General features: G+C 39.5%; 1 protein-coding gene across 1 annotated transcript in view; it reads left to right on the top strand.

Moving 5' to 3' along the window:
• YPEL2 (yippee like 2) overlaps positions 1 to 27574 on the top strand; it is a 955069-nt gene that overhangs the window by 140440 nt on the left and 787055 nt on the right. The window lies entirely within an intron of this gene.

Here is a 27574-nt window from a genome sequence, read left to right as displayed (position 1 = left end):
ACAAAATCTACAAGAGGGGCGGGCAATTTCAGAGCCACCAACACTAATACCAAAACAAGAACAGGGAGGGTGGGTGGGGAACTAACTGTAGAGAGACAGCCACAACTTCAGTTGAGTTAATATTCAGTGAAAAACAAATGAATAAATTAAATACAGTACTATATGCAAAAGAGCAGATAAAAGTGTACTTAAATTCACTTATACGTCCAGCTGATTTCAGGTAGATGTTAGCCGGTCAAAGCTGTGATATTAAGCAGAGATAACTCAAAATGTACCACATATATAAGGCAAGACAGGATGTCAGTGATGAGCTGAAACTACCCCCACTGCTATCAATGGCTACACAGAAATTCTAAAAAGCACTCTGTAGAGAGACCGCCACAACTTCAAGTTGAGTTAATATTCAGTGAAAAACAGAAATAAATAAATTAAATGCAGTACTATATGCAAAAGAGCAGATAAAAGTGTACTTAAATTCACTTATACATCCAGCTGATTTTAGGTAGATGTTGCCAACCAAAGCCCTGATATTAAGCAGAGATAACTCAAAATGTACCACGTATATAGGGTAAGACAGGATGTCATTGATGACCTGAAACTACCCCCCCCACTGCTATCAATGGTTACACAGAAATTCTAAAACGTACTCTGTAGAGAGACAGCCACAACTTCAGTTTAGTTAATATTCAGTGAAAAACACAAATAAATAAATTAAATGCAGTACTGTATGCAAAAGAGCATGTATACGTCCAGCTGATTTTTGGTAGATGTTAGCCGGCCAAAGCTCTGATATTAAGCAGAAATAACTCAAAATGTACCACTTAAATAAGGCAAGACACGTTGTTCGTGATGAGCTGAAACTACCCCCTACAGCTATCAATGGCTACATAGAAATTCCAAAAAGTACTCTGTAGAGAGACAGCCACAACTTCATTTGAGTTAATATTAAGTGAAAAACACAAATAAATAAATTAAATGCAGTGCTATATGCAAAAGAGCAGATAAAAGTGTACTTAAATTCACTTCTACATCCAGCTGATTTGAGGTGGATGTTAGCCAGCCAAGGCTCTGATATTAAGCAGAGATAACTCAAAATGTACCACTTATATAAGGCAAGACAGGATGTCAGTGATGAGCTGAAACTACCCCCTACTGCTATCAATGGCTACACAGAAATTTTAAAAAGTACTTTGTAGAGAGACAGCCACAACTTCAGTTGAGTTAATATTCAGTGAAAAACAGAAATAAAGAAATTAAATACAGTTGTATATGCAAAAGAGGAGGTGAAAGTGTACTTAAATTCACTTGTATGTACAGCTGATTTCAGTTAGATGTTAGCCGGCCAAAGCTCTTAATGACTGAAAAAGTAGTATACTCTAGATGTTAAATTTCTAACAGGGGTGACCCAATAAATAACTTTAAGGTGTACATCTCTTTTCTGGGATAATGCATACTGACTATGCAGGCATTAAATCAGACTAAACCAGAATGCGCAAAGTCAGGCTGAGTCATTCAAGACCAAGTTTTATGCAATGGGGGAAAATGAAAATCTTTCTTTAGAAAATATGTTGTTCTGTACAGGTCAGCCAGGATATAAAATGGGCAAATCAAGATTTTGTAGTGTAATCAAGGTCTGTGGTGAGGTGGGGATGGGGTTCCCATCCTGTCTAGATTTTTTTTTATGCTATGTTCCTCTCCCCAGCCAAAATTAGAGTGTGAATTAAAACTAAAATAATGTTACCAGTTTAATGAGAAAAGGAAAATTACTGTTACAAGGGTGGTAAAAGGAAACTGAAATGCAAAACATCTAGAAAATAAAGGTTAGGCTTAACATTCTTTTAAATCAACCGTTGTTGTCTCAACTGAAGCTACAAGAGCACTTAAGCTATTTTTTTCAACCCTTCTGAAACTTGAATACTTTTGTGAATTGAATCTTGAATACCATTCACTTTCCACTCCAAACTTTGAAGGTTAGCCATAACAGGAAATTGTATAGGTTCATAGGTAAGTACTAGCCTAACTGCCCTTGCAGGCCATTTTAAGCCTAGCCAATTTCTCTTTTTGTGCTCAAAATAAGATATTCCATTTTGTTGTAAATTGGCCTTACCAATCCCATGGTTGATAATTGTATATTACTCCCTAATGAGAATAGCTGAAGTTATACCGTAGATAATTTGAGGGGACCCATACTTGAGATAAAGCATTTAGGAGCTGCTTCTTTCCATTAGTAGTACAGAGGGCAATCCCATGGTACATTTTCTGTTTCCTGTACATAGATCTAAGTTGGACCTGAAAATTGACAGGGATGAACTTTTGTTTTATGTGGATGGGGAGTCTTCCACAGCAGTGGTATCCTCTGCAAAATATACCTCTCCCTCCAAACTGTTCTGTTGAAGTTGCAGATGAGGTTTAGATGCCTAGACCAAGTATTTCTAATGCCATTTGTCTTGCTGACATGCAGTAAATCCATCAGTAATGGGTCAGAGGATGCCTTGTATACCAGACACGTCACCTTTTAGCAGTCTGTAGGATACCAAGTAAAGTGACAGGGCTTTGAATCGGACCATGTAGGACAACCCCCCCTTTCATGTCCCGGGCCTTAAGGATGGACACAAACACTGAAATATGAGGAGTTGATAAAAGCTACAGTCCGAATGGTAATGTATATTGAAAGTCATAGGCATGGAGACTCTTTCTGCCACCCAAAAAATCAGTACATTGATAGCCCAGGAAAGGTAATGTCCTGGCCCTTTTACCTTGTACATAACTCTTAAATTACACCCCCATTACCCCTACAACTAAGTTGCACAATCTGTCAGGAAAGTAGAGAAAGCATTTCTATTACAAGTAAGACTTTCCTCAAAGACTGGAGCAACCCTGTCCTAACCTGCAGGGTTTCTAAAAGCAAGTGAGTAAATAGTGGAAGTAATTTTCATTAAACCCAAACTATGTGAAGAATTCATTACACCCAAACTGTGTGATGAATGCAGTCTCTGTGGTGCAGAAAGATACAGCCCTGACTGTCAACTAGATGACCTGTCATCAGTTATTACCCAAGCAATGGAAGGAGACAGTTAAGAGTTGTTGAAAGTGTTTGATACTGACCTACTTATCCTAGGATAAGGTGGGTAGTCCAGTGATGTCATTTGACTGATAACTGGCAAATTTGGGTGTTACAGCACACAGCAGTAATGTTTGAGAAGTGTGCACCCACCAAGTAGCATGGTAGTTTACTGTAGGTTACTGGATTCAATGAATGAAGCATTGTGCACCACTGGCAGTAAGCTGGCATACCTTATATTGCCTAGTGGGTACCATTCAGTAGACGTGAAGTAATTCTGATTGCTGCCTTGATGACAGCCTCCTGCAACTGGGCTGGCTTTCATCCATAGTGAATGAATGGCTTGGGTAATGGGAAGGCTGATATTTGGCAGGTGCAGGTTGAAAAAGACATTTAAAAATGTGTATGGGATTGAATGTAAAAGTTGAAGGGCTTTAGTGGTACCTTGCCTAATTTTCTTAAAATTTTGAAACTAGGGAATGAATAATTACAGCAAACAGAATTTCCTAGAAATAGTGTAAACATTCTGAGTTAAAGAAGTTTCGTGATCAAGTATCTTGCCTGCATGCTAAATGTATGCCTTAGTAATAAAAGAGGTTGACCTAGTACTGCTAGTGAGTATTTAGTGGTGAATACTGTAGTGTTTAAACTTATAAAGGCATTTAGGCTTAGATTATGTGCATTAATAACCTTGAAATGCCACTTTGAAAATATAAAGATATAAACCAGTCTTCGAGAATGCCTGAATAATTGTAATAGCATATCCCAGCTATATTAATTATTGTGTGACATCCCACCTCTATATGTCTAATTTAAACCTTATGATAATCATAATTGTCCCTGAATCTGCATTACACCCCACCTCTTAACTACAAAATTAAGTTTTACCTAACCTCAGTTTCTTTGAATTTCTAAGCACTAAACACATTATATGTTATGGATCTGACAAACCCACTAATATACCTCTTCAAATGATTAATGTTCAACATCTACTGACCTCCAGGATGGCTGCGCACTGAGTGACAGTTTAATTTCATCTCTTCCAGTGTGAAAACAGAAATTGATAAAGAAGCCAGCAAATTTGTCGTTTTGGGTACATTTCAGTTACTGGCTAGTAAGAGCACTGCTTGAATGCCAGTAAAGAAAAAAATTAGAGAACCTGAAAGAAAATCAACCAGAAAAGGTGAGGAGAAAATACTAGCTGTGAAGAATCCTACAGCTGTTAAGCAAAAGGCAGTTCAAGCTCCAGCTTTGGTAGAAGACATGACTTCCAATAATCTAGAGAAAAAAATGAGTCAGATGTCATCACAGCTGATGATGATGACCAAAACACTGAATGTATATATCAACTCAAACAACAAAAGGCTGGAAAACATGGAAAATGCTTTAAATATATATTCAGATGTGCAAATAAAACTGCAACAGTCAAATGAAGAAGAGGCTGGCTGAGTACAAGACTGCTCAAGAAGAGATGTTTCAAAAAATTATAGAACTAGAGGACAGAGCACACAGGGAAAACTTGAGATTTTCTGCTTTACCTGAGAAACTGGAAAGAACAGAACTGCATTAATTTTATGAAATTACAAATAAGCAACTATACTAGTATTCCACAGTGGAAGTTAACTGAAAGGTCACATTGCTCCAGTCCCAACCAGGAGAAAGCAGCAAAGACTTGCAGTAGTAAAGATGCAATCCTACCAGTAGAAAGAGTTGATTCTGACAAAACTGTGGGAGAAGGACAAAGTACTAAATGATAGAGACAGTAGAGTGTTTGTGGAAAATTATTACTCACTGTACACCAGGTAAAAGGGGGCAATTTGTTTCAGCAATCTGGGAATGCAGAGAGGCAGGTGTGAGATTCAAGCTGCTATATCCAGCTATCTTCAGAATATTTTTTTCCTAGACCATCAAGGTCATTTATGATGCAGAACAGGCTAAGAGGGAAATACAAAAGTTTGTCCAACAAAAGGGAAGCTATCAAACAGAATGGGGCACTGTTTCTTATTCTTCTGATAATAAAGCTCATAGAGAAACTTTGCCAGTAAGATCTTTCCAATGTTCTAAAGGAAAATGCTTGAGAAACAGAGAGAAGCACAAGAGTTGGCTACAGGAACTGGGAATAGATTGGAATGAACAATGTAATGGAGTTGGTAGGTGGAGATAAACAGGAAGCAAATCAGCAACTTAGAAATTAATGAATAAATATAAAGCATTAGTCACATTAGTGAAATATGGCTGAACAAGAAAAAAATTAAATATTGGAAATTTTTGATTTTGTTAAACTTGTAGGGGGCTTGAAAGCATTTGCCCTATTTCATGTCACTGACATTTTGAAGAACATTAAGGGTAAAGGAAGTGGGTAAAAGAGTAACTGTAAGAAGAGCATTTTTTATTCTTAACAGTATTTTTATGAAACATTTTATTGCATGAACTCTGTTATATAGTAAAGCATTTTCAGTTATTTTTGTGTGTTAGAAGGATACTAAAGTAAACAGTTGCTTCTTTTTTTCTTCTTTCATTCTTCTTTTTTAGTTTTAAGAAATGTAGTCATTGCAATGTAAAAAGAGAAGAAGGTCTAGACAAACGCATGTTTAAAACAACCGTCTGTAACCTTAGATTGTTCAGGTGGTGATTGGGTGTAGAAGTATTCAGATCATGATATAAGTAGAACTGCTGCACTTTTTTTCTTTTACATATGGGAAAGACTGGGAAGTAAATAAGAGAATACTGAATGTAATGAAAAGTTTTCATTTAGCAAGTAAATGTTCACAGTATAACACGTGAAGCTTGTAGCTGATTGCAACTATGTATCTGGTTCTTATGTTTCTATCGAAACAAGCTGATAAGAGGGCAGTACTTTAAGACTAAGGGTTAATATTTTCTGAAAGCATTCAGGTTGTTTTCTGCATCTGGGAGAGGAATAAAGATAAGACAAATGTGGGCAGCACTTCGTGAAAGTCGATACAGGCTGTATTATGTGTCTTGGCATAGATTACCTTAATTATTGGTCAGTTCCCTGTCATTGTAGATGTCTGTCTGGGACAGTTGTTCCTATTAAGAGGGTTAGAATTCATGGTTTGAAGATGTACATAGTTTTAGGTATTTGTATTAAGTTAATAGGTTATGGGGGTATTCTTGGGGGGGGGGTTGTGTGTTTTTTTGAGGTTTTCTTTAAAAAAATGTCTTGTAAGATGTTACAGGTTCAAAGGGACATGACAAGAAACAACTGTATAAAAGGTCAACCTGCCAAATGTTAGTGCACGAATGTAACACAGTAGGTAAAAATAGACATTAAAAACCTGTTATCTGTAACAGGTGTGAAGAATAACATCTTATCATAATGGCAACACTTTCCATATTATCTTGGAACATAAATGGACTTAAAGGGATATACAAGAAAGAAAAAGCAGTGGAGTATAATAAGAAATACAGGCTTCAAATAGTTATTCTAGAGGAGACAAATTTGGAAAGATCTAAGCATGTGAATTTGATAAAGAAAGGATTTCAGGATGGTTATTCAGCAGAATATCTTGGACAAAGGAAAAGGGGAGAACTTATATTAATTGCTAAAGGAGATCCAAAAATGATAGAAGAGGAAAAGGGTAATAATTGTCGATTTGTGGTTGTTAGAGGCAACTGACAAGGGAGGGAAGAGTATGCTGGCATGTATTTATATTCCACCTGAAACTGCTACAATGGAGCTTAAGACAATTCTGGTAGAAATAATCAGCTTTCAGCAGAGAATAGTAGATTTTTTATGACATTTATGAAAATATTTTGTATGGAAGATGCCAGTTCAGTAGTAAGAACTTTGAGAGAAGTTACATATTCTCCAAGGTACAACAACTGGGCTAGGCTAGACAGAAATTATATTTCACAAGAACATGTGCATATAATTGACAATTTTAATACACATCCAATATCTAGTTTCAGATCATGCGCCAATAATAGCTAAGATAAAACTGCAGGGTAATGAAGTGAAAATGATACACAGGTGCTTCCCTACTTATCTGTTAAAAAGAGTTGAATTTAAAGAGTGGTTAGTGGAAATTATTTGAGAGTTATAAGAGAAGATAGAAATTTCTTCAGAAGATACAGCTAGGAGTGGGATGAAATGAAAATAGAGTTTAAAAATAAGGTAGAAATAAAAAAAAAGAGAAATTGTTAAGAAGTAACAATAATTATTTAGAGGGACTGACAAAGGTTAAAGTATTATAGAATAAGGGGAATCTCACAGAGGAAGAAGAGACACAACTGGAGAGTGCTAAAGAGAAAATAAGGGAACACCTGGATAATATGCATGAATTTAGAACAATCATGGTTAAGCAACTGTTTCTGATAACTCCAGAGTATGACGACTTTTAGCACAAAGACTCAAATAACAGAAAATAGAAGAGGCTGTTGCCAAGCTTAGGGAGCCTATAACAATGAAAATAACAAGAGATCCTGTAGAGGTATTAGAAATATTTTAGAAATTTTATGAAAATCTGTGTAAAACAGAAATTTAGAAATTAAGAAAAAGCACAAATGAAAATTATTTATGGAGAAATTAAATATGCCAAAGGTAGTGGTAGATAAGGCTCAATTATTAGCAGGATAAGGGGAGATAAGATAAAAATGGTGATGTATAACCAATCTACAGGAAAGGCCCCCAGGAATAGGTGGTATTCTGTGGAAGGTTGGAAGCTAGGAGGGAAGAAAGTGATAATGATCTGGAAGGTTTTGTTTAACAGAATTTTTAAATTAGGGGAAGCACCAACATCCTGGAAGAAAGCTCTGGTGACTGTAATACCTAAAGATGGTAAAACCCATCGGACCCACTTTCATGTAAGCCCATTGCGATTCGAAACCATGATTATAAAGTGTCTCTGTCTATAATGGCTAAAAGAATGTGGCAGCTATGGTGCCAAGATTGATAAATATGGATCAGTGTGGTTTTGTGGAGGGGAGGAAAACACTTGATATTAATTGAGCAATGATGATCCAGAGAGATGCAGAATGTATGAATGTAGCACTGTTGTTTGGTGGGTCTTGATGCAGAGAACACATTCAATACAGTAAGGTGGGATTTTATGAGTAGGGCAATAGAAACATTTATATTCCCTGACACAATCATAAGGTTAATTAGGAGGATATAAGAGGGATTGTAGATGAAAATTAAAGAGAGGGGGCTATCCTCTCTGATAAGTTTTGTCTGAACCGAAGAACTAGGAAGGGGTATCCTCTTTCCTTTTTGCATTTTCCCCTATTTGCATTATATTTAGAAACATTGGTAAAGAAAATAAAGGGCACAGAAATTCAAGGATATAATTAGTATGGTAATCAAGAAAAGTTGGTTTTATTTGCAGATTATATTATTTTGTACTGGATAAAACCAGAAAAAGGACATCTCAGTGATGTGGAACATTCTCAGACAGTTTCAAGTCTTTTCAGGATACAAAATTAATGAAGTTAAAACAAAGGCAATACCTGTAAACTACATATCCACAGACAAATTGGTTCAGCAATACCCATATTTATGTGGACATCATAAAACGAAGTACTTAAGAGTATGGTTTAAAAAGGATTCTGTTATGTTACCTTTTAATGCCTTATCATTGCCAGTAAAGATATAGGGTTCATTTCTCTGAAAATGTTATGGAACATAGCTCAGTCAAGGTCTGTGCTATGTACTGCTAGGTGCATATGTTATCCTCTTATAGCATAGCAGATGCTTTTGCTACATCATTACTTAACAGAGGCTGTTTGATGCAACTCTGTCTTGTGAGCTGGTGGCAGATGATTGTACATGGAAGTGACATGTTCATTGGATTTTCTTTGTAGCACCGGAATGTGTAGTGCACAGCGTGGTGTAGAGGTGCACCTTCCAGCAGTCTTTAACATTATCCAACCATGCTCTGTCTTGTGTAGTAAATAGCACTCAATGTAGACCAAGTTCATTTTTTTAAGTTGGTCTGTGAAGTACAGGATTCTTTACAGTTCATCTGGGCATAGCAGCATTGGTCAGGTTTCCTCAAATACACACCCAGTTTGGCTCTTGGTACTTCGTGAGTAAATCCACAGATAGGCTTCTTCTGCTGTGCAGCTTCTTCTGTTCAGGGGTGCCCTAGAGTCTCCACTCTTGGTCATGAAATCGCTTGCTATGAAAGACAAACCTCTCTAATATAGTGTTCTTTTTTTAACCATAGCTTTACATGTGATTCACATCATTTTATGCCTTTAAAGTATTTTACTACCATAATGTGTTATCTATACATTCCATCGCTAATTTTTACCATAATGTATGGTGAATATATAGCACATCAAAACAAAATTCAGTAGCTATTGTGCTGCACTTGCTTTACTTAATTCCTCATTAATGCAAGATAAAAGTCTGCACATATGAGCAGTTCATAGAAGGTCAAGCTTGTACAACTTATTAAAATAGTGATGGAGTGGAGTTGGGGGTACTTCATCTAGCAGCAGTTATACACACATGCCCAGTACAAGCATTGTTGCTTGCTCAAAATCGGAGGATGCTTTGGGAGTGAGGGGCATCTGCCATACTTATTGATATGGAGATGCATGCCATCACATGAGGAAATCCATTTCTTGCTTCCCAGACCACGTGTGAACCCCTATCCAATGTTCAAGCAAAGCCTTAAGCCACTGGTGAGGGTTCATGTTCAGTTCTTATCTGCATAGGTTTTCTCCAAATAATACAGTTTCCTCCCATCTTCAAAAAGATACTTTAAACTGACAATGTTACTCTTTTTCTCATTGTATACCAGGTCCAGGTCTACAAACAAATAAGTTAAATAAAAAATGCAAAGCTCGGCTCTACAAATAAGATGGTGTTTCCATTACAGATGGCTGTTTTGCATTACATATTCCCTTGGCTTGGTGAGTCACAAAGAGCTGTGCTGTACACTGTGTGGAGGAGCGGTCTGCTTACATCTTCAGTGACATGGTCCCACAGATGGGAAGCTGATTTTTAGTGTGAATGGCAGAATCACAAACTGCTGTATCTTTGCTTACACTATAGAAATATATTTGTTTTCTGTATAAATGCTTCATAAATCTTACCTTGTGCATTGAGAAGAAGTTCAAGAGTGCAGTTCTAACAATGTTGAAAATTACTGGATCCACCAAGGCCCTGTGGCTTTGGAGGATTAAGACCTGATTACATCCCAGATGACCCATGCTTGATTAGTAGCAGAGCAGTCAGAGGTACTGGATGGGAGAGCTGGGCTTCAGTGGCTAGTGCGAACTTGCTAATCCTCGGTGGTGGTGGGGTGAAATTGCTAGGTTTGGAGCATTGCTAACATGTAGCAATGGTTAGGTGTATTGCCTTTCTTTAGTGGCCGTGTTGGCTCATGCTGCATCAGGAAGGGAGAGACTTCCCTTCTGTGCCAGGGATATTGAGTTGTGTATGGGAACACACACATTTTCTTCTCTGAACAGTTGTGGTAATTATCATGTAATTCTTTCATGCAGCTGTCTTTTATCATTTGGCCTCAGTTTGTATGCATCTTAGCTGGAGTTAAATAATCTATTTACTTAGATAAGTTCAAAGAAATGAACAATGTTTTATATTCTTTCATTATATGTTTTTTTATTGTTTCCAAGTCTTCCATTTATCAGCCTTTGTGTTAGTGACATTTTGTAATGTATTTGGAGAGCATTGAGTGAGCTTTTACCTGTTTAATGGAAGACTTTTTTTAGTGAGTCATAGCTGTGAACAGATACTTCCTTAGGGAAGTTTGACCTTGTTGACACCACTGTCTGTCTCTAATACACTGACATGAGCAAAAGCTACTGTTTTGGAAAACAGTGGATTGTAAGTCATGCTGAAGAAATAAATGTGTCATGAAGTGCTAGAATGCAGGAATGGCATGAAGGAAAATACATCAATGGTAGAAACTGGGAAGGTAAGTAAGCTGATGTGCACATGGAGCTGATGATCCAATTTTTTTTTCAGAAACTAACCAAAAATGTCTTCCTAGACTTAGTTCTGTGGAGGCAAGTTTACATGAGATATGGTGGAGTAGTAAGTTATGTCCATGTCTTTATGGGTGGTAGGGTACTAATAGTGAGAGTGCCCTCAGCCTTTATACCATGTATAAACAATGTCTGGTATTATGCTGTATAGGCTGTTTTATTCAATTTACCCTGCTGTAGGAAGATTTGCCATGACATTTACATTCTGGTTTATTTCATGTGCTCCTAGAAAAAAAATGTAAACTTTTTTTTTCAGTTTTTTTTTCTCTCAGCCTGCTTGACTATAAGACTCCCTTCTGTCAGTCTTAAGACCATTTATTCCTTCAATGCAGAGGACTTTGCTTGTACCGAGGGCAAAAGATGACCTTAAAAGGAGGTCATCTAGACAGACACAAAGGTATTTACACCCCTACATGCCTCTACTAAGTCTGTGTGCTTGCTGGGTTGAGGGAGAGCCCTTTTCTCTATAGCCTTGAAGGTCTAGCTTCACCTTCCCAGGCCAGGGTCATCCATATTTTAGGAGCATAGCCTAATTGCCTCCAGTCTAGAAAACTACAATGCACCTATGCATTGTATCATCCCAGATGTAGATTATGAAAAAGTTTTTTCTGTCGGCGCTAGAATTGCCACTAGGAGGCTGGTGCGGATACTGTCATCATTACTTGGGCCTGCTACAACCTACAACCTGCTTTATTGTGTGCATGGCCCCCTGATGGTGCCAGCATGCTTCTGGAACTTCTGTTCCCTGCCACCAGGATGGATGAGCCAGCATTGCCCACTCACTCCCACTCACCCTTATCTGGCTTCTCCAACACCCAAGCTACAACTTCAGCTTGCCATCCAGGTCGTACTTGGGGCTTTATCCATTTATACCATAGAGCCAGTGTAAGAAAAGGTAAATGTGGACTCTAGAAGTTACAGGAGTTGGACACACATGACCTCTTTACTGCTGTGTCGATAGACATTATGCTGTGGAGAAAGGCTGCTTAATTGCCTTTCAAGTGACTGCATCATCTTTCTATGGAAAAATTGAGACAGGATTGCTTGAAAAAAAAAAAGTTCTTTGATTATAACTGTTGAGGCAGAAACGCCTTTTTTTTTTTTTTTAATATGGCAGAGATATAAAGCCAGCATACTGTAATGCTTTCGTCACATGGGGGCAAACTTCCCACACCCCCATAACTTAATTCCACAGGTAAACATTAAGGAGTGGATAAACTTCCTAAAACAGCATTTAGTGCTGCAGTCTTCCTATGTCTGCATATCAACAAAAGCTGTTACAATCAAAGGCACATTTGACTTCTTTCTGGTCAGTTAGAACCCAGTAAGCTGCTCTTGAGGGCATGTAGGGTGAGCATTGCATCATATTTTCTCAGACTTTCTGTTGGCTGGAAAGGCCCTTGAACATGTCTTCTCTGTCATCCCATTTAAGACAGCAGACTTCTTTCTTTTTGTATACATCAACTGAAGAGACTAAACAGCATGTTGATTTCTTCTGGCCTGGTCTTCTGCTGCTTAATAACTACCAGGCTAAAGTTTGATTAATGTGAAAATGCTAGGATAAAAGCCTGTTCTTCCTGGAGGTGCCTTGTTGTCTGTCATGTTGTTTGTATCCCTGGTGGATATCCATGCTAGAAAAGTTATTTCCCAAGCTATCAGTTTGTACTGTGTTTAAAGACTGCATCATAACTACTTGTGTAACCGTGAAGGTTCATCATGTTTTTAACTCCGTAATCAACATAGTACCCAGAGAAATAAATGTAGATGCCGTGACATTTACTAATCCCTGAATTATTGGAGTTGTTTTCATTGCTGCTGTTAGACTTTTGTAGGACATGTGCAGTTATCTTGTATTTAATTTTTTCCGATAAATTGTACAATTACTGTGGTGGTGCTACGGTAGCGTTGTCGCCTCACAGTAATACGTTGTCCTGTTCGATTCTCAGCTAGAGCGTCTTCTGTGTGGAGACATGCGTGAATGGGCATACCTTCATTGAAGGTTATGCGTCAGGGCTGGCAACTCGGCATGTAAAAATCTACTGCCAATCATTAGCGGACCGGAGTTCCGCTGTGGCGACGCCTAAAAGCCGAAAGACACAACAACATCTATTTGCAGGGTGAGGTGAAAATTGGTTAAATGTGGAGGGTGTGGGATGGTAACGTGGATAAATGCCTTGCAGAAGGAGAAGGCTGGAATGTATGTGGAATGATTTCTGACTACAACAAATACTACCTACATGAATAAAAATATTATTTTATTGTTATAATGAATTATGGTGTAGTGTTATTTTATCTTGAAGGAATTAGAATCAAGATACATCTGCAAAATGTATTGGAACAAGGGTTACATATGGATGGACACTACAGTGGTAATGGAGAAATAAATTTAGATTTAGGAGAAACAAGTTCATATTTAATGGGGACTAATTTGAGTAAAAGTACTGAATCCAGGGGAGTTTTGCTTCAACAGGAATGATAGCAACATATAACAAGCATTAAAGTGTATTGGCCATTTTGGAAAGCATCCTTGTTTTACAATTAATTTCATTTCCTGTTATGCTCATCATGTTAAATCTGCAAGTGATTTTACAAAAAAAAAATATGAAGATTATAGTTTACTATCGTTTGCTCAGTTTTTTCTATAAGATGAAGATTATAGTGTATTATTGTTTGCTCAGTTTTTTCTATAACCACACCCACAAAATTATGTCATGGTAGGTATTAGGCAGTGATTTAAATAAAAGTGCAAACTAATATGGTTAAGAAAAAAACAACCTGTCTCTTTAGATGCAGACATACTTATTCACATTGTAGATTACTACTAAATTATCACACTTGTTAAGAAATGTGGTGTTCCATCTGCAGGATCTAGTTGACAGTGTGTCTTTCTAGGAAATACAAAACTACTACTGATGGCTTTAGCATGAAAATACAGTAGCTTATACAATAGTTTAGGTAGTGAGGCATTGTGGATTCAGCCTTTCATTATTTAATGGTAGGGATTTTCATTTCTGATGAAAAAATCCAGGAGGCCATTCTTACCAGCAAAATAATATGCAAAAACAACACACTTTTTATACTAAAACTGTATAAGTTGGTATTGTGTGTGGTAAGGATGTTGTATCCAAATTCCAAACTTTACTTGCACTTGTTTTAAAACATTTAAATGCATTAAAACATGGGCTGGTACACTTTAAATGTGTTAAAACATGGCTGAAAACTGCATTTCCGTGAAAGAAACCTCAGTTCAGGATTTTGTGAGTATTACTTTAAAAAGCAGCATGGAAAATTGTAAATTGCAAGTTAGAAATTAGGTGGGAAAAGATACTAAGTGTTAATCCCTGATAAATTCCCACAACATGGTAACATATATGAGGTGTTAACTTGTTATGAGAATTTATCAGGAATTGTATGAACATTTCTGCCTTGCAGCTGTTGGATCCATAATTTTAGTCCCTAGCCGAGGTGTCTTCTGTGCAGAATTTGTGTGTACCTATTATGGCCATGTGAGCTAACCTTGGGCACTCTGTTTCCAACTAATCTACATTACCCTTACGTGTGTGTGTGTGTGTGTGTTTTGTTGCTTGCCAGTGTAGGTTCTGGTTCCCTGTGACCTGAACTGGACAAGACAAGTATCAAAAATTGAATGGGTGAAGTGCGGGAGAGGGAATGGAAACTTTGAGTTTTAAAAAAAAAGAAACTTGGAATGAGGGAGGACTTGTAAGGCTTGAACAAATAAAGCTGTCTAGAAAGTAAAAAAAAAAAAAAAAAAAAGGATTTAGCGGACTGATAAAATGCAGGGATATACTACAGTTATAAAATCACTACATTTTTTGAGGTAACTAAGCTTAGTTGATAAGGCAGTGAGGTACTGAAAGCAAAATGTAATAACTAATAATTTTGCGTCACTGTTTACTATGGGAAAAGAAGATAGCTTACCAATGTAGGAGGGGCAGGATATATTTGTATAGGGTGGAGAAAAGTGATGGATACATTTGAAAGAGTAATAGATGTAAAAACAGTTCACATATCATTGTGTTTCTGTGTGCCAAAGTATCCTGTATTGTAATTTTTGCTCTGCATTATCTTTAACAGCTTCCTATGTACTAAGCTATTATTTATCATTCTTGCTATTGTTGAGATTCTTTTCACCATATGGCTTGGGTTGAGGTTGAAAGAGATGTTGTACCAGCCCACATATACAGTTACTGAACTAAAATAAATGACCAAAATCTGGCCTAAATAAATAAAAGTTGATAAAGCCACTTATGTGTTTTGATAATTTACTAGCAATTAAATCAAAGAGTGAATATGCATTACCTTTAAGTTGTCATTGCAAGCAAGTATTGTACTGCAAGTATGGAAAAAGGATACGTCTGCTTAATTAATTTTTGTGTTTAAGCTACAAAGGAAGTAAATGAATGGTAACTTGTATATTGGGTTTTAGCAAAGCTTTTGATTCATTGCTCCACAATGGGTTAATTGTCCTTTAAAAAGTATTCAGGTACCAATTATGTTGTAGGTGTTACAGCAGTAGTGAGGATAAAGTGAACAAACATATGAATGTTCACATTTGTGTCCTATTTTATTCATAGTTTTTATATGAGATATATCTAAAGAGTTGGAAAAATTGATATAAATATGTTAGCACATAATTCAAAGCCAGGTGAGGATGTAAATGATTTAGGTTTGTTTTAATAAATGATAAAGTTGGAAAGCTGGGCTTTTAGATGGCAGCTGACATTTAATCCATACAGTTGCAGGGTGACACGTTTTAGTTTAACTTGAATCTAATTATTGAGATACTTAAAGAAAATCACTTTAGATGAAGTGGAAGAAGAAATTATTTAAGAGTGTAGATTACATTTAAGGTATATAGTGTTCTAAAGTAGGCGAGCATATAAAATGTGGTGCTGTGTTCCAGTGGGTTTAAATCCAGGAGTAAGGAAGTGCTTTTTCTGTCACATATGACTGTTGCCTACAAGAGATACAAGGAAAGGTCTTTAAATATGTTACAGAGGTGAAACACTACATTATGTGGATAAATAATGTAAAATTGTTAACACTGAAGAATGGGAGAAAGATAGTTGATATAGTGTAGCAGTAGAGGTTAAAGCAAAATAAAGTAACGGGTCTAAACTATGACAGATGTGTTAGAAGATGATATAACTAGCATATAGTTTTAAGGGTGCTGTAAGAAAATATTTCACTAAAATCTTCATGGATAACAGGAATTGTTGAACTTTAACTGAATTTAAAATGTAGTGGGCTAGTTGATATTCATCATTTTCTACCACAGATGGGACTAGACCTTACTTGGAATCCAGATACATTATTTCTCATTCACTGGCAAATGGTACAGCACAATGGCACTAAATATACAGAACCAACCGATATTGCCAACATCCTGGCAGATAGGTTCAGTGCTAACTTTACGCCCCTCTCACCCAACAAAGGGCCCATCTTAATATTAGTATCTTAATACCGGGAGAATGCAAATCCCCTGTAATCACGGATGAACAAGTAAAGACCACACTCTCCAAAGCCAAGAACACAGCATCCATGGGACCAGACAACATGCCAAGCTGCGTACTGCACAAACTACAGAATGAACTGGCACCTCACCTAAGTACCATGTTTAATCATAGCCTCACCTCAGGCTATGTGCCTACTGAATGGCATACAGTGACGGTTATCCCACTCCACAAAGGGGCTGCCACCACAGACCCCGGAAACTACCTCCCCATTAGCCTGGTCTGCAAGGCCATGGAACGTATCATCTTGGAGCTTATAAACAAAGACATAGGTAACCTCCAAATCATGGACCCCCACTCAGCTTGGGTTTGTAAAAGGTAGATCATGTCTACTAAACATGATTGGCTTCTTTGAAGCAGTCACTAGAACCGTAGACAAGGGTAAGGTAGTGCACACAACCTGTCTTGCCCTCACCAAGGCTTTCGATACCATCCCCCACTCTGGAATTATAGATAAACTCACTAAACTGGGCATAAATCCCTATGTCACAAGATGGGTGGCCAACTGGCTCACTGACGGAACCCACATAGTAAAAGTAGCTGACTCCAAGTCCGACTTCAGACCAGTGATGAGTGGAGTACCACAGGGTTTGGTCCTGGATCCTCTCCTGTTCGGCATCTACTTCTCTGAAGTGCAGGCAAACAAGGAAGGTCTTTGACTAACAAAGTTCGCAGATGACTGCAAACTGGGAGCCATAATAGAATTGCCTAATGATGTAGACATTCTACAAAAGGGCCTCACAGAGACAGATGCTTGGTGTCAAAGTCATGGCCTCAAGCTCAATGCCAAGAAGTGCATTGTCATCCCCTTTGGAAAAAAGTTGCTACCCATGAACTACCACATAGGTGGTAGCTCACTAAACACTGAAAGTGTGATGAGACCTCGGGAAACAGGTGAACAGTAGTTTCTCCTTTGATAACCACATCACCATAATAGTCAGGAAATTCTTCTACGTGGCACACCTCATCATAAAAGGGTTCTCCTCTAGAGAAAAAGAGGTCATTGTTCCTTTATACTCATCCCTCATCAGACCTATTGTAGAGTAAAATGCCCTGTTTGGCATGTATCTCACAAGGCACCTACAACAATTGGAAAGGTCACAGAAATACCTCACTAAGAGGATTACCGGCCTCAAACAGATGCCATATGCAGACTGTCTCAAAAAACTCCAGCTCTACTCCATCGCATATCGCCTACTCAGAGCCGATCTCTGCCTAACATACATAGCTATGTCAAACCCAGAGCTGTTGGACATGCTACACTTAAAGAAATCCCAATCTCTCTGAACCACATGCTCCAGGGACCCAAACCTTGTCATCACAATAAACAGAACATGCTGGGGGGATAGATTCCTGTCCAAGAGACTTCCCATACTCTGGAACAAACTACCCTCTTTAAGAAAAATCTTGACGACTGGATGGGAAATAGAAAATTCACCCCGGGGATCACTTCTGCGGCACTGCTTGACAGAGGCACAGGAAAATAATTGTATTGGGTAGCGAAAGCCAGGGAACCTTTTGGCTAGGCTTATATAGGACCCAGGGCCAATAGCCTAGTACCTACCTATGAACATTGTCACTTCTTGGATATTTATTCTTTTAAATTGATATTCTTCTTTCTACAACAAATAACTGATTAACTTATTCCTAGTAGCCTGGCATTACCCACCCCCTCTGTCTTAGTACCACTGACTAGTCTGTATGTATTCGCTTGTTATGATCTGTAAAGGAGAGAACTTTTGTGGCTGCAGAGCAGCTTCCAGTACCCCTACTGCTCCATCATTGATACTACCATTACCTGCATTTAAACACGCCTTTGTTAGCTGAGGTCACAAGATTTCCATTGCTCGCAATTTAAAAAATGATGAATATTTACTGTAATTAGTGACCATCTGAACCAAGCTTTCTGAAAATTGTCAGTTCCAGGATGAGAGACTTTAATCCATTTCTTTCATCCCCCCTTATAGCACTGGTTTCAGTAATGTATTTGAATCTTTGCACATTTTCATAGGCATGCATGTAATTACAAATGTGTAATTTGTTTTATGCAGGTAAATTTATTTATTTAATAGGCATAAATGATAAAGCTAAGTTAGTAAAAACACAGCATGCTGGTACAAGGTCATGCCCAAGTGTGTAGGTACATTTTCAATGCACCAGACTTCAGCACTTTGTGAACCAAGCTGACAGCTGGCAAAGAAAAATGGTGAGATGAAAACTGTAAGCTGATAACAGAAAGAGAGGCATGGGGGGTGCCTATGGATATTCTAAGGACCATAAGTGAAATCATTAGAAGAGTGCGATAGTAAATACAGATGGAGGGAGATGCACGCTTAGTGTGTCTGCAGTATTTCTGTGTGTTCCCCCTATTTTGTTGTACAGTGATCTTGGAGTTAGAAGTAGCAGAGGTAATAACCCCTCCCCCCAAATAAAGAATCTGTAAAGGTGTTGCATTGAGTTTCAACATGGTGGAAAGTACACTCAACTGAATTCCATACACTCCCCATAGGTGAGTGTCAGAGGAACCTTCATTTTCAGGGAATCTGTTTTTCCACATCTGCCACCCCAAACCAGGTTGTCTAATCATCAATATATCACTGTTTCACTCTTACCACATAGAAAATCAACATAATTAACTTTTAAGTCACAGCATGTTGGGAAAAGAGGGGTTTCCTCTTCATCATCCTTGGATTAAAGTATTATTCTGCACAATTGTTTGCCACACATGAACTCCCAAATTATTTAGCCAGTACAATTAGCGAGCATTTTTTTCGATCTGAGGTTATCCATGTCTTCACTCATCACCACAGGGTCTTGTATCCAACATCATATCTGAGCTGGTAATATACAAAAGATGGAGCCAAGGCTCTGGCTCCTCACTGTCCCATAATGCCCTGTTGCTCTGTAATCCCCAGATCATGTTTGCCGTGCTTGTGGTACAGACGTGTTCCTCTGGCAATGTCTGTTAAGTACAGAATTTTCAATTTCTTGAGATTTTTTTTTTTTTTTTTTGTAGTTTTATAATGTTTTAGTGTAGGATAGTCTAGTTTGCAATTTTTTATAGATCCTCCCCTCCCTTTAGTTAGTCTAGTTGTGTCAGTGTGTGTGTCGGGGGCTTTGGCATCTTTTTTACTCTGTTAGCCGTTAGGGCTTTGTTCGTAGTTTTCTTAGTGTTAATTATAGTTTGAGTGAGTTTACAATGTCTGATCGACCTGCTGAGTTTAAGAAGTGCTCCTCATGCAGTTGGAAAATGTCTTATTCTGATATGCACAAGGAGTGCGCTTTTTGCTTGGACACTCCACACCTGGAGGTTGAGTGCAACCTTTGTACCGCATTTAACCCCAGGGCTTTAGCGGAGCAAGTTGCTTCTTAAGGGTTTGGTGCAAGGGGGTCCTTTATTTCCCCCTCGAAGGCTTCCTCTTCTGACCCATAGAGGAAGACCCCTTCTTTTTCTTTTTCAGTTCCCGCCAAGAAACCACAGTTGTTGGATCCTAAGTCCCCAGATTTGATCCCAGCCCAGTCTACCTCGGATCTGATGTCTTTGGAGCCAAGGGCTGCGGAGCTTTCAGTTGGAACAAGATCCTCTGCAGATCAGATGCCCTTGGATCTGACCGGTTCATCAGATACAGCCACTGAGCCAACTAGACCTTTGGATCTGATCATGATCTTTGAGGAGCCTGGAGTCCTTTCCACCTCCAAGCAGAGACCACTCTTGGGTCTGAGGCATCAGATCTGTTCCCAGGAGCCTGGCAGTAGGTTTCATTCCAAGTCCACCCACTCCTCTAGATCATCTAGGAGCCTTCTGCTGTCAGACATAGATAAGAAGATGAGGAGTTTTCTCAAGGTCCAGATAGAGTTGGGTCTCCTGGCTTCTCCTGCCTATCCAGCTAGGGGAGCCTCTTCCCCACCAGCTTCTCATTCTCCTCATCCAAATCCTTTGAGTTTGGATTCCAGGGATCAGGAAGTTTCCAGCCAGGTTCCAATGAGGCCAAGTATTCCCCCTTTCTCATCCCAACTGGGGTCCCTGGCTTATTCTGTTCCTTCACCAAGGGGTGGGGTGAGCCCCATGCTAGAGTGGTAGATGCTGGCTGTGCAGGGGGGGGGGTCTAGTACCATCTTTTTGGACCTATCCCTTCCTCTCGGCACTTTGGCTTTTGATAGCTCTGGACTGGTATCATCTGGTGGTTGGGAGCGGTTTCCAGGTGCGTTCCTCCTCTCCAGTTGACTTTGTCCTCAGACATGGGGGACTGGCCTGCTTTCAGCCTGTCAGCCTTTCGGGTGGTAGAGGGGACCTTCTCCAGGTCTGAAGTTTCCTCAGCCACACTCTGGGTCCCTCTCGGCCTCTCTTTACCTCGGCTGGTGAGGCCTCTCATCCTGTCCCAGGTAGACCCTCCTGATTGAGCCTTCAGGGGATTTATTCCCCTTTAAGAGCCCCTGTCTCTTCCGAGTCCTCCCCAGAGCCCCCAGCTGAGGAGGTTCATCATAAGAGAAAGTGCAAGAGGAGGCACTTTAACTCCCCTGCTCAGTCCCTCACCGAGGATAGGAACCTCAAGGAAAAAAATGGATCCCCCCAGATCTCCGACTGATGATGTCTACTTTGGAGACAGCCTTGATCTTCTAAAACAAAAGGGGGGATGGTCTCCCCAACCCCTGTCTTTGGAGGAGTCCATATTTCTGAAGGCCTTCGGGATGGGCCTGTCTTCCTCCTGGGTGTTAGTAAATGTGATTGCCAGCAGGGTCTGGAAGGAACCGGGCACACTGGAGCCTGTTCCAAAGAGGGCCAACAAATTACTTAGACCCCCTGTGAACCGTTTATTTGGAACCCCCTCCAGTGAGAATTTTTCTCTCCGATGTTCCACCCAGTCAGAGGGAGCTGGCCCTGAAAGAAGTTCAACAACGTCTTCTAAAAAGAGTCATTCAGGAGATCCCAGCAGGACAAAGAGTATCAGATACTTACTCACTCTTCTTTTTAGTGCCAAAAAAGACAGGGGAAATAAGTCCTATTTTGGAGTTCAGCGAGCTCATTCTTTCATGCAAGAAGTCAAAGTTCTGGAATGTCACTGCTCAGTCCATTCTGTCCCTGTTATGCAGGGATGAATGGATGTGCTCAGTAGATTTCCATGAAGCCTACTGTCACATCAAGATAGAAAGGCATTCCAGGACACATCTTCATTTCTTGCTAGGGGCCAATCATTATCAGTTCAGTGCCCTACCCTTTGGTCTCACCAAAGCCCCCCAGGTGTTATACCAAATGCATTGGAGTGGTAGAGGCTCATCTGTGCTTACAGGGTTTCCAGGTCTTTCCGTACCTTGACTATTGGCTCCTCGCGGCACCTTCAAGGCATCGACTGACTCAGGCAATTCAGTATCTTCTTACCCTCTTCCGCCAGCTGGGTATAACCATCAACCTGGCAAAATCCAATCTCTTCCCCACTCAACGGTTGGAGTTCATAGGAGTTCAGTTGGACTCCGTGTCGGAGATTGCAACTTTACCTCTGTGCAGAATTCAATTGATTTCGGGGACAGATTAAACAAATTTTGGACCTGCCTCTCCCCCTAGTTCTTTTGGTTCTTTGGGCTCTCAGTTCCATGGCCTCGGTCATTCTCCTTGTCCCTCTAGCCAGGTATCACATGCTGGTGCTGCAATGGACCTTAGCGGTCCAATGGTCGTCTCTTCTTCATCCTCTGTCTACGACCATAAAACTGACACCTGTGTGCAGACGTCACCTCCAGTGGTGGTTTCAGTCACAGGATCTCTCTTTAGGCAGGCTCTTTTCTCTCCCCCCACCCACAGTCACTGTGACCATGGATGCCTCCCTCCTGGGGTGGGGGGCCATTTTCAGGGGAAGACCATTCAAGTCACGTGGTCCCCAATAGAGACCAAGTTGCATAAAAATATTCTAGAGATGAGGGCAGTTCTTCTGCCATTGCAAGCCTTCCAGGACTGCCTCCCTCTAGGGTTGAGTGAAATCCAGACAGACATGTCAGTTGTCTGGTATGTCAACAAACAAGGGGGAACACACTCTTAGCCATTGTGCAGAGAGCCCATGAGAATGTGGGAATGGGCTATGTCCACCAGCCGCTTCCTTATTGCAATGCACATACCCAGGGATTCCAACATGTTGGCTGACAGGCTCAGTAGCTCTGTCTTGAGTCCTCACTTGTGGTGCCTCAGGCCTTCAGTGGTGAATCAGATTTTCGACCATTGAGGTCAGCCATGTGTGACCTTTTTGCCTCCCCAATCAGCCACAAATGCAGCAGGTATTTTGCACTGATCCCCTTCAGGGAGAGTCTCCAAGGGAGATTCTAGTCCATGATTGGCCTCTGTGTCTCCTCTAAGCTTACTGTCTTGTCCCTAATAAAAATGTACCAGTGGAGGAAGAAAGCTCAATCCTTTGCTGGAAAATCAGATTTATTATCAAAACCACGACAAGACATCCACCAGATAAAACTCAAAAGCAGGTCACAAGCACTAACGCTATGTCTACACACTTGCGTTTTCATTTGTAACACTTCTTCAGATGCAATTACATTCTCCTCAAAACCAACCACACGAAAACGCAAGTGTGTAGACATAGCGTTAGTGCTTGTGACCTGCTTTTGAGTTTTATCTGGTGGATGTCTTGTTGTGGTTTTGATAATAAATCTGATTTTCCAGCAAAGGATTGAGCTTTCTTCCTCCACTGGTACATTTTTATTAGTGAGTACTTTTTTCGTGCTAGCCTCCTTTTTGCTTGTTACTGTCTTGTCCCCTTAATACCCAAGGTCTTGCAGAAAGCTCAACACCTGAGGGCATCTCTGATCATTATTGCCCCTTTTCTTGCCTCATCACCTGTGCTTCCCCTTCATCAGGTCTCATTTGAAGCATCTGCCATGGATTCTGGATCCCCATCAGGATCTGATTTCCCACCTGTCATGGCTCTGTCTCCCATACTTTCAGATCCTTCACCTAACCGCATGGTTTCTCCAGATCCAGTGATAGCTAAACAGTCCAGGCTAGCATCCCCCAGAAAATGCATCATTTTAGCCTCCCAAAAACCCTACACCAGGAAAGTATACAGTAGTAAATGGAAAAGGTTTTCCATCTGGGCCAGGAGCAGGCATCTGGATCCTTTTTCTGCCTTGGTCCCCGATATACTTTTGTTCTTGTCCTCGCTTTTCCAAGAGGGAGCAAGTTTTTCCACTATTAAGCTTCAGTTGGTGGCGATTTCTTATTTTCTTGAGAGCTCTGAGCCCACCTTTTCATCTAGGCTTTGTAAGGCATTTATAAAATGGGTCTTCCTACTTTGTCCTCCAATTAAGGACCTGTCGCCTCCTTGGGAACTCACATTGGTTCTGCAATCTCTGACTAGGAGCTCTTTTAAACCTGCCAGTTCCTGTGGTCACAAGTTTCTGTCTTGGTAGACAGCCTTTCTGGTCGCTATCACTTCAGGTAGGAGAGTTTCAGAATTGCAAACTCTTTCTGTTACTCCTCCTTATAAGACCTTTCACAAGGACAGGGTCTCTCTGAGAACAAATCCTTCTTTCTTCCAAGTCGAACCTTAATCAATGCATTCTGGTATTTTTCCCCAACTATTCTAACAGAGGGGAGTATATCCTTCAAACCTTGGATGCTCACAGAAAGATTAATTTCTACTTGCATAGGACCAAGGATTTTCTAAGTCAGAGCAGCTTTTTGTGGCCTTCTCTGATAACAGGCTTGGCCTTCTAGTCTCTAAGGTCACTATTTCCAAATGGATTTCTAACTGCATCTCTATGGTCTACATTCTGAATCACCTGGAGGTTCCAGGCTGTGTTAGAACCCATTCCACTAGATCTGTGGCCACTTCTTCAGCTTTCATAGCAAGGCTTTCTATTGATGATATCTGTGCTGCTGCCACTTGGTCTAATCCTCACACCTTTATATCCCATTGCAAACTGAATTTAATTTCTAGGAGTAGGGCTTCTTTTAGCTTAACAGTGCTCCGACATAGCCTTCCTTGAGGCCTCCCAGGATGTTTGTTAGCTGGGGGCTCTGACTCTGTGGAGATGAATGAAGACACGGATAACATCAGATAAAGAGTTATGTACTTACCATAACTTGGCATCTGTGTTATCCTATGTCTTTATTAATTTCATTTCTCACCCGCCATCCTCCTCCTGGCTTTGTAGTGGAGGGAGTTGGAGTGTTTTTCTCTCTACCTTGGTAGGAATAGCTCAAGAACATGGTGGCAAACTCAGTCTGGGGATTGCAAAGCAACAGGGCATTATGGGAGAAGGAGGAAGCCAGAACCTTGGATCCGTCTGTTGTATATTGCCGGATTGGATCCGATGTCGACCCTGTGGTAATGAATGAAGACACAGGATAACACAGATGCCAAGTTATGGTAAGTACATAACTCCTTTTTTTAAAAAGGAGCTGGTCAGTGGTGTATAAGGAACCAGTGTATAATTTTTAATTTTGTGCATTATAAGGGCTAGAACTGTGAGTGTGATAAGTGTTTGAAAAATAGAAACAAGACCAAAATGCTAAGCCGTATTTGAAATGTTCCTGCTTTTGATGTTCCTGTGGAAGACTAGTCTTATACAAGACTTATACCCTGAGAGCAGACCATTTACTGCACTGTTAATGGCACTGGATATTTAAAAAGATGTTGTAGTGCTGTGTAACGTAATAGGTGCCATATGTTTGAGCTGATGGCAGTCTTATGGTGAGGTTGGTCATCCCTTTTAGCTGCTCAATACAGTTTTATCATTTTAAAATTATTATTTTTTGCCTGAATTTTGTTGTTTTTTGGTTCTGCTGGTGGTTTAAAATTATAATTTTGAAAAAGATGACCTGGATTCAGGTAAATGTGATGAGATGTAAATGCTAAGACCTGGAAAGAATGTCATGACTAGCTGGTGTAAACTTTTTGTTGGTGATGATGACAGTCACAGGCATGTGACAAGCCTCTGGAAGTTGGAGACAGAGGGAACTGGAAGCAGTAAGACAGTAGATTGAAAGTGGTATTTGGGCTGCTTGATTGTTATGGAAAGCAATCTGAATCCTCTGGTGATTGACTCCATTAAGTTCCTTGAAGGACAATGCAACACCATGTTGGCATTAGAGCAGCAAGTGGCAGATGTACAAAATAAGTTTAGCATAATTAAGCAAACAAATGTTTATAGTGAACAACAGTTGGGTAATTTGGAAAGTAAGGTAAAGAGGCAAAATAGAAAGTCTTACTAGTAACAAAGTGGAATATTGGAAGAAGATGAAATGGCTGCCTTGAATTAGTGAAAACTAAAGTGGTACAATGTTCTGTAGGTAGGTAGGTAGAATTTGAGGTAATCTGAGAATGATTGTAGTATCGTTCATTTGGTGTGAAGAGGAACTGGTACTGTCGCATTACAAGTGACACAGGAAATGGATTATGATAGAGGATGGACCAGTAATGGTGTGTTATGATTTCTATAAGACTGCCTTGCATCGAAGGGCCCAGTTTCTAGCCTCAGTAAAGGAGTGGCAGTGGTGCAGAATTTGATACAAGTTATCATTCCTAGCAGTTCTTAAGGTATTTTCCCTGCAAGGTATGCAGATGTTGTCCTCTGCTCACTAGGCTGAGAATGTTTTACAAGGCTTGCCTCCAGTGATGGACTGCGTCAGGAAAGAATCTTTAGTGGCGAAATCAGGAAAATAATAGAGAATGTCCTGATGCTGTTAAAATAGAGGAGGAAATGGAAGCAACAGAAGGACCAACAGGAGGGCAGTATTTTCCGAAGGGAAAATTACCTGGCCCACCAGTATAGTGTTAGATTCAGATACATGAGCCCATCTGGTGGCATAGATATAAATCCTGATTGATTAAATCTGTGCAGACATTGCAGCTTGAATAACAATAGCCATTTAGCGCAAAGCACTAATATGTATGTGTGTATATATGTATGTATGTATGTATGTATTTATTGACATTCGTTTACTGGGAAGGTCTGACTGGGTCAGAGTACCCATTTACATTGGATGCCCAGGGAGAAACTCTCCAAGTACATTACATTTTTCTTGTAAACAAGCAACAAAAACGTATCCATTTTATATTTACAAATATATAATGTGTGAAAATAAATATGATGAAATAAACAGGCAAGTACAAGCATTATATGAATACAAAAAATGCGAAGAAAAGGTGAAGCAAGATGTGCATATGATTCGAAGCGAGTCATTTGAAAGATCGTTAGTAAAGAAAGGTTGTTAATGGAGAAAAAGTGGGCAGGAAGAAAAGAGAAAAAAAGTACGAAAGATGTTCTTTATAGGAAAAAGTAGGAAATAAAAGAATTGGTAAATATAGAAACAGAGGGTAGTAGTGAAGGTTAAGAATTAGAGATGGAAGTAAGGAATATGGTGGAGTAGACAGTTCTAAGTAAGAGAGACTGTGGAGATGATAAAGAGGTAAGGAGTACATAGATAAGAGTTAAGGTGGACAAGATGTCATTGGAACTGGGTAGTGTGTATTTGATCTAACCAGGCTTGGAACATGAGCAGGAGCATGAATGAAGTGAATTCTTTGAATTTAATTTTCAACTTGTAAAAGAAATGGGAATAAGTCATTCATATACAGTATTAGACCTACTTGCACCATGTGGCCTGTAACTGTGAATTTTAATAAGTAAGGTATTTAAAAGACTGAAATTTTTATGCTGAGTAAAAGATTAATATGACCCAAGTGTGCTTGTATGGATGTAAAGGACTTTACAAACATAGTAACATTGTCTGCATTTCATTGTCTACATTTTTCGTGAACTGTTTTATGTTCCATGTTATATTTTAATTAGTATGAGATAATTAGTGAAAGATATTCTTATAGATTAAAATGTGTAGTATATTTTTAAATATAGATATGCTTGTCTGGTAATCTTGGGTGGGGTGCTAACATATTTAAATTTACTAGCATGTATGCAAAAAAAATACATATTAGGAATGTTAATGTACTGTAACTGTTTGAAAATGTTAGCTTCTTAGTGTGCTTGTATAGTAATTATG

The sequence above is a fragment of the Protopterus annectens genome, chromosome 13.part0 (genome assembly GCF_019279795.1).
Source record: "Protopterus annectens isolate FY-2018-M chromosome 13.part0, PAN1.0, whole genome shotgun sequence".
Lineage (NCBI taxonomy): Eukaryota > Metazoa > Chordata > Ceratodontiformes > Protopteridae > Protopterus > Protopterus annectens.
This window is presented reverse-complemented; position numbering and strand designations above follow the sequence as displayed.